An 8,666-nucleotide genomic window follows, 5' to 3' on the forward strand; every position below is an offset into this window, starting at 1 on the left:
TACACGGGAACGAATAGGACATAATCCTGTACATGGAACAAACAGGACATAATCCAGTACATGGGAACAAACAGGACATAATCCTGTACACGGGAACAAACAGGTCATAATCCTGTACATGGGAACAAACAGGACATAATCCTTTACATGGGAACAAACAGGACATAATCCTGTACACGGGAACAAACAGGTCATAATCCTGTACACGGGAACAAACAGGACATAATCCTGTACACGGGAACAAACAGGACATAATCCTGTACACGGGAAGAAACAGGTCATAATCCTTTACATGGGAACAAACAGGACATAATCCTGTACACGGGAACAAACAGGACATAATCCTTTACACGGGAACAAACAGGACATAATCCTGTACACAGGAACAAACAGGACATAATCCAGTACATGGGAACAAGAAAGAGATGATCTTACACGTGAGAACAAGCAGAATATAATCCTGTCCACAGGTACAAGCTGGCCATAAACCTGTACACAGGTAGAAGCAGGACATAATCCTGTACATGAGAACAAGCAGGTCATAATCCTGCACACGTATACAAGCATAATACAAACCTGTACACAGGTACAAGCATGCAATGACCGCAAACAGTGTCAGATGCCTGAACTGTGCAGGGCACTGAGCACATGTGAGGGTGCAATGCTCCCAGGAGTCTTATTTCAAAAGTCGGCTGTACCTTTTCCTTTTCATGAAAATAAACTATAATCACCAGTCTATGCCAGGAAATTTGGAGGATGGCTGTATGGTCAACGGATTGAAAGAGGTCCATATTTGTTCCCATTCCCAAGAAAGGTGATCCAACTGAATGTGGAAACTATCAAATAATATCATTGATATCACCTGCAAGCAAAATACTGCTGAAGATCATTCAAAACGGCTGGAACAGTACATAGATACGGAAATGCCAGAAGTTCAAGCAGGATTTAGAAGAGGCCGTGGCACCAGGGCTACCATTGCTGATGTCAGATGGATCCTGGTTGAAAGTAAGGAATACCAAAAGAAAATCTATTTGTGTTTTATTGACCGTGCAAAGACGTTTGACTGCGTGGATCATGACAACTGTGGCTGACATTGAGAAGAATGGGAATCCCAGAGCACCTGATTGTGCTCATGGGGAACCTATACCTGGACCAGGAGACTTTTGTGAACGGAGCAGGGGAGCACTGCATGCTTTGGAACTGGGAAGGGAGTGTGTCAGGGATGTACTCTCTCTCCACACCTGTTCATTCTAGACACTAAAAAAATTATCAGAGAAGTTGGGCTCTATGAAGAGGAGTGTGGCATCAGGATTGGAGGGAGATTCATCAATAATCTGCGTTATACAGATGACATAGCTTACTTGCTCAAAGTGAGGAGGGCTTGAAGCACTTGTTGCAGATCAAGGAATGCAGCCTTCAGTACGGATTGTGTTTCATTATCAAGAAAACAAAGATTCTTACCACTGGAGCGATAGGCAGTGTCATGATGGATGGAGAGGAGATTGAAACTCTCAACAGCTTCATCTTGCTTGGATCCACAATTAACACCCTTGGTCAACAGTCAGGAAATAAGGAGATGCACTGCACTGGAAATATCTATAGTTAGGGACCTTTCCAAATTATCTGCTTCAGGCCACAGTCTTTCCAATTACTAGCTATACATCTGAGAGTTGGACAACGAATACAAATGACAGAAAAAGAACTGATGCTTTGAGAGCTCTGCTGTTGGAGAAGAGCACTGAACATCCCATGGACGGGCAAAAGAACGAACAGATATGTATTGGAGGCTAGTGCTCTTTGGAGGCAAGAATGATGAGGCTTTGCCTCACATACTTTGGACATACTGCTAGGAGGTGCTACTCCTTGGAGAAGGACATGATGCTGGGAGGGGTGGAGATTAGGTGAAGGAGAGGAAGACCTTCAACCAGGGGACTGACACAATGACTGCTCCAATGGGCTCTTGTGTGTAAGGAAGTGTGAGGATGGCACAGGACAGGACTGGGTTCAGATATTTTTTTCATAGGGTTGCTATGAGTCACACTCGACTAGACGGCACCTAACAACAGCAACAACTGTTAAAGTGTGAGGGGAAAGCAGTGTCCCCTTTTGGCCCCACACTCTCTGTATAAAGGCCTCTCTGTCACGTATTCTGCTAGGTACAGAACCATCTGAGGCCTGAATTCTATGCTCTATTTTACAATAATGCACTTGCTACCTGGAAGGTGGGTATAGCAGTGGGAGTGGAGGCTCCTGAATCCAGCTGCCCTCCAGCCCTCCTTCCCTGAAACACAAGTCAGCTCTGGGTCCCAGCCTCCAGCATGAACCCTCTGAGATACACCCTGCTATCTCCCACCTGCCCTCGGATTCCCAGACAGAACAGGCCCAAGAGCCTCCCTTAACCAGCACATTCCACTGGCCATAGCCTTTATTCGTTGGTTTTGCCAGAGTGTCCACAAATACTGAGTGAAGGTCCATCCTCCCTACCAGTGGATGGAACCCATCCTGGCCACTGCCCAGCAGAGCCTGTGGGACAGACAGTGAGCAGATCTACATCTGACAGGAGTAGGGAATAAACTGTGCAGATTGTGGGGGATGGGAAGGAGCCCGTACATGAAGGCACCAGGACAGATCAGTAGTAGTAAAAACCAGCCTCAGAAAAAGAGCCCAGTGTGTCACAGGGCCGGCGGGTGGGCAGGCAGGCAGCATCTGGGTGCCTCCTTCGGAAGCTGGTGACTCCGTATACCTGTAACACCTCCAAAGCCAAAAAAAAAAAGGAAGAGTCCAGAGGACCCCACAGAGGACCCACACGGCAAAGAATGAGGCGGATTCTCAACACAGGAGAGCAGGGCCTTCTTCTCCACCCCAGCACTTGCACGGTGGGGTCCATCTGAGCAGTTGCACAGAGTCGGGGTGCAGACCCACTGCCCAGCTGCCTGCTCTACTGCTTTCTGACTCTGAGAAACTGCCTCTGGTCTTCTGCTGTCTTCCTTTCACCCCATGGGTTGAATTATGTCCCTAAGAATCCTGCCCCAACAACCAGCAAGGCATTCCTGGTGATGTGACTCTATCAACATGGCTCACTCAACTGATCATTACTTATGTGACACAAAAGATGTGACCGAGGTACAGAGACCACCTAATTCTATAGGCACATGGCAATGACCCACGCAGGGACTGTCCCTCGAGGCTTCCCCAAGAGCAGCAGCCAGACTGAGACTTCTGGGGAAAGCTGCCCACTGCGGAACTTGTTACAGGAGCAGGTGGAGAGAAGACTGGAATAAGGTGTGAGCTCTGGCATGGGGTAGTGGGTGAGACTGTGCCAGCATCTCCACAATCACTCAGCAACAGAATTCTACAGGGTGACAGTGGGAACAGAAGAGTTTAACGCTGCAAATGCAGACCCTCCATACAAAAGGCCAACGACCACTGCTCCCGGGGGAAAATTAGGTCTCGACTGCAGAAGCCCGCAGAGCAGTCGCAGAGTGGTCGGGGCTGGAGCATTCTGAGGACTGAGGTGAGGTGAAGGTCTCAAGAGGCAGCACTGCAGCTCTGAGGACTGAGGGTAGTTGCCTTTGAGTATGACTCATAGTGACCCTATGAAAAATTCTGAACTCAGTCCTGTCCTGTGCCATCCTGACACACGAGCCCATTGCAGCAGTCACCTTGTCAATCCACCTAGTAAAGGGTCTTCCTCTGTTTTGTTGACCCTCCACCTTTTCCAGCATCATGTCCTTCTCCAAGGATGAGCACCTCCTAGCAATATGTCCTAAGTACGTGAGGCAAAGCCTCATCACTCTTGCCTCCAAGGACCACTCTCACTGCACCCTCTCCAGAACATAACTGTTCGTTCTCTTGGCTGTCCACAAGATGTTCAGTGCTCTCCAACACCGGAGCTCAAAGGCATCAATTCTTTTTCTGTCATCCTTATTCACTGTCCAGCTCTTGGATGCATAGCTAGTAATCAGAAAGACTATGGCCTGAATCAGATGCACCTTAGTCCTGAAACTGACATCATTACACCTCAATAATTTGAAAAGCTCCCTAACTGCAGATCTTCCCAGTGCAAGGAATCTTCTTATTTCCTGACTGCTGGTACCACTCTGGTAGTTCCCAATCTAAGCACTGTTTAAGCACATAATTAGTGCAGATACCATCACAGAATCCAAGACATAATCAGCTACTGTCACTTAACTTTTCATCAGACAACAAACAGTGAAGGTCCGGGGACCACCAGGGTCCCACAAGCCCTGCTACATGCATTATTATGACCCACCAGCAGAACACAGTACTCGCCTGCAGGAGCTGGGCAACCTGGCCCACCAAGCTGACCCTTTGCTGCACAGAGGCAAAGACTCATGTAGCACGACAGGGTCATATACCACTCCCCCAAAGCAACCTGCAGAGATGTGAGAGTGAGCGGTGTCAACACTCTACTGGGAATTATGTCGATCCTTTCCACAGACCCCAAGAGAGGGGAACCCTATCTTACAAGAAAACACAAAATCACGTTAAAAAAGAATGTCTAATTTAGTATTTTTAAAACATACAGCTGAAAACACATCATCAAATTCATGTAATGTTAGGCACATTCACAGCAGGGGCTGAGAAGGCTAGCTCAGCGGCAGCTTCTGCGTCTTCCAGAAGCAAACAAGAACATACCAAATCGCAGATGGTCTGTGACATGCTGTTCCGACAGAGCAGAGAACAGCTTTCCTCTGCCCCCAACTAGTGCTAGCTGCAGCCTCGCGGGAAGGAGCTGTTTGGGGCCACTTTCCCATGGTAACACAGCCCCTAAAGAGCCCAGTGTGGAGAACAAGGGTCCTAATAGGCACCAACTTCCCAAAGGAGCCGCCCTCTGTAACTTCAGTTTTCCCATGAGTGAAAACTACCTTCTTGATGCCGGCTCATTCAGCTCATGGCTATATTCTAGCTCTGTGGCTGCAAATCTTTACAGTGGAGAACGTGGACATGCAGAGCAACTGGATGCCATAGGCGGGAGCAGTGTGTGTCCCTCTGCCCGTGGGCGGGAACAGTGGGAGTTCTGCTGACGTGCAGCTGTAGACACTACCTGTGCAGCAGTGGGGGTGATGGTGAGGCCTGGGGGATGTGACATGCTAGCTGCTGAAGCTACGGTCACTCACCTGTGAGGCTGTGAAGGGCCTGGGACACTGCCATGGAGTCAGGTCTCACACAGCACCCTTCACCAGGTTCCTGAGACTATAAACCTCAGGAGATTTCCCAAATAACTACCACCACCACCCAAACGAGGGTTATTCTGACTCCGAAAAGAGTAAGCAGTAGATCTGAATTTGTTGGTTCTACAACAGTTAAGATCTTATTAACATAAAAGAGCAACATTTCTATTCCACACAGGGCTGTATTTATAGGTGAAAGGTTAGGATTTCGGCATGATCTCTGGACAGTACAATATGATCTCTAACAACCAAGTGCTGAGAGTGTTATCTCAGGGATGTTGTTGATGTGTACTGTGGAGTAATGACTCATGCTGACTCTCCTATGGACATTCTTCTGATATTCTCTGCTTCTAGCCAGGATCCATCTAACATCAGCAATGATATCGCTGGTCCCATAACCTCTTCTAAACTCATATTGAACTTTTAACAGTTCTCTGTCAATGTTCTAGCCATTTTTTAGTAATGTTCAGCAATATTTTGTTTGCACTAAGATCAAAGGAGGAAAATGAAGGATTCCAAGAACATCAACATGTCAACAAAGAGTGTGAAAGGCCTCACCCACCTGGCTAAACCACAATGGAATACTCCTCCCTTCCCTCCCTAAAGACCCTACTATAAAAACCTGCCCAACTTACCTTGCTGTTGCTGTTAATTGCCCTGAAGTCATAGGCAACTCATAGTGGCCTGAACACTTGAGTAACTTGCATCATTTCTCCAAGTTCGTAGGGTTTCGGGAGGTAAGCTATTTTGGAAGTGGATGCCACTCCTGCTTCCAAGCTCCACCAAGGGTAATCATTATCGTGTTTGACACATCAGTGTCAGTGTTCAGCATCAGAACAAGTAACCTCTGTACAGCAAGTGGACAGACCAGTGCTATACCACTTAGAAGAATGCTTGACCAAACACCAGGCCTGAGGGCCCAAATGCTGTTTTCAACAGGAGGCCAAATACAATCAACTCACACCCAATGGTGAGTAATCATTCCACCCTAATCCTCACCAGAACCAGAAAACAAACCTCTACAGAATCTGGCTGTTTCAGACTACTTGCCAACCTGGATTCCAGCCCCATACTGGTGACCAAATGCCTTTATAGATGTTGTTGTTGCTTCTAACCCACCTTAGGGTGCAGGTTTTCCCCCCAGTCTGTCTCTCCAGACCAAGGAATCTCGCCAGGAGCCCCCTTAATAGAGCTTCTTTAGCTTTCTCTTTCTCTCTGGTCCCTTTCTTAAGTCCTTGGCCTTACGTCCAGTGCAAAGACCTAACAACATTAATAACATCGTTAAATAATTTCCATATTCTGTTGGATCACATTTCTTGGGAATTCCAGTCAAGTCGGCCAGGCAGCTGTCCTCCAAATTTCCTGGCACAGACTGATGAGGACATCCAGGGCCACAGTCATTTGAAACATTTCAATTAGTATCTCATCTATTCCTGGAGCTTTATTTTTTTTTTCTGCCAATGCCTTCAGTGCAGCTTTAATTTCTTCATTTATTATCGTTGGCTCCTGTGCACATGGTACTTACTGAGATTTTTCAATGACAGCAAATTCTGTCTGGGACTGTGATTCTGTGTATTCCCTCCAGGTTCTTTTGATGTTTCCTGGACTTTTCAAAATTTTCTCTATAGCACCTCTCAGTATTGCAACTCAAGGCTTGAATCTGTTTTTTAGTTCGTTCAGTCTGAGAAATGCTGACAGAGTTTTTCCCTTTCTGTATATTTGTCTTCTCGAATTGCCCTTTGAGATCTTCTTCTGCTCAACTCCTTTACTTAAGCATCTCCTTCCTTTGTTTTGGTTTCCAAACACTTGGTGCACTTTTCAGTCTCTTCTGACATTCATGTTGGTCTTTTCTTCCTTTTCTCTTTGTAAGGACCTTTTGCTCTCTTGGATCTACGGTAGATATCTTTTATTTCATCTTGCAACTTACCTTGTCATTGATTATTAGTGTTCAATGCCTCAAACCTATTCTGAAGATCTTTGTAAATTCAGGTGAGACAGACTCAAGGTTGTATTTTGGTTCTTGTAGACTTGTTCCCATTTTCTTCAGCTTCAATTTGAACCTTCACAAGAGTAACTGACAGTCTGTTCTAAAGTCAGCCTGACCTGAAAATTCTATGGACAATTCTTAAATTTTCTTTCTCTACACAGACATGAAGCAGCAGCTAAATTCAAGACATGTCCTGACAGACATGAGTCACATGCTTCACAGACCAGCTGGACAAGGGCAAGACAGAAGCCTGGCCAGAGGGAAGAGCTCACCTCCCTATGCCTGGGGGTAAGGTCCTCACACAGGTTCGAAGGTCTGAGGAGATGCTCAGAAAGGGCACTTTCATCATCACCATCACAGCAGTAGGTAATGGGAACCCACTAGAGCACTGAGGGGTTTCTTAGCCAGAAGAGAGGGAGCAGCAGTGAGTGACTGCTGAGTACGTGGCAGGCCACTGTGTTGGAGCACTTCACGTGAGAAAGGTGGAATCTTGCTGGGGTCACATCGCTGTAAGTGGCCGAGCCAAAGCTAAAATATCCAGGCCATGGCCACAGCTGGTCCTACCGTGGGCCTTCGGAGCCCTCTAGGGTATCCGGACCACCAACTGAGAAGCTAAGAAGCTCCTGAAAGATTAACAGTGCCACACACATCGAGGCTTGAAGAGTCCCCTCAAAGGTGAAGCAGACAAAGAGAAGGACTGTTGAGGGGCCCCAGCTCTCTCCTTACTCACTGTCAAGCTGCTCCAGGCAAACAGCTCTGGAGGGAAAGAAACAGAAGGAAACAGAACCGCTGAGCAAGGAGGTCAGGCACAGCTCTCAATGCCAGAATACCCCGCTCTGCCCACCAGTCACCTGGCTGAGTTTATCATATGGAATCCAGAAAGCTCTAAGTCAGGATTTGCTAAATGGTTGTCAGCTCGATTTGAGGTTCTCTCAACATCTTCTGAGCAGCCTGCCTTTACCTATCCCTGAACTCAAGTACTGGTAACACAAAGCAAAACATGAAAGGGCAAGAGAACGCAACTGTTGTGGCAGAAGCACCTTCCATCCTATCTATAGAAACGCACACGAAATATGCAGCAGTGTGTGCGCAAGGCTGCAGAGGGGTAGGGCGCAGGGCTACCTATAGTTCCTGCAAACCTTCAATGAGCTGTAGGGAACCAGCCACCAGGCACCTGGTCTGAGGGGCCGGTGAGGACTGGTGCTCCTGGACCCCAGCATTCCTGGCCTGGATGTTTTCCACCAACATCAGTGAGACCACAGCATGGAAAACCACAACTTTCAGAAGTAATCAATCACAAAGGCAGCTAACCCTGTTGAGTACATACCCAGCTCATCCCCAGAAAGGAAAAACTGCACCTTTAAGACTCAGAACTTTGGCTGCATCTGAGGGGCCAGGAACGGGCCCATGTCCTAGAAAGGTATATGCAAGTGGCAGTACCTGGTAAGCCTCACCGGGATGGGGTGTGTGTGTGTGTGTGTGTG

At 47.3% G+C, this 8,666-nt stretch overlaps 1 protein-coding gene across 3 annotated transcripts in view; it reads right to left on the reverse strand.

The window, feature by feature from the left end:
- The window catches only part of PDCD6 (programmed cell death 6), a 25,264-nt gene that overhangs the window by 14,893 nt on the left and 1,705 nt on the right, over positions 1–8,666 (reverse strand). The window lies entirely within an intron of this gene.

This window comes from Elephantulus edwardii, unplaced genomic scaffold (genome assembly GCF_000299155.1).
Source record: "Elephantulus edwardii isolate Elephantulus edwardi_28Jun2011 unplaced genomic scaffold, EleEdw1.0 scaffold00274, whole genome shotgun sequence".
Classification (NCBI taxonomy): domain Eukaryota; kingdom Metazoa; phylum Chordata; class Mammalia; order Macroscelidea; family Macroscelididae; genus Elephantulus; species Elephantulus edwardii.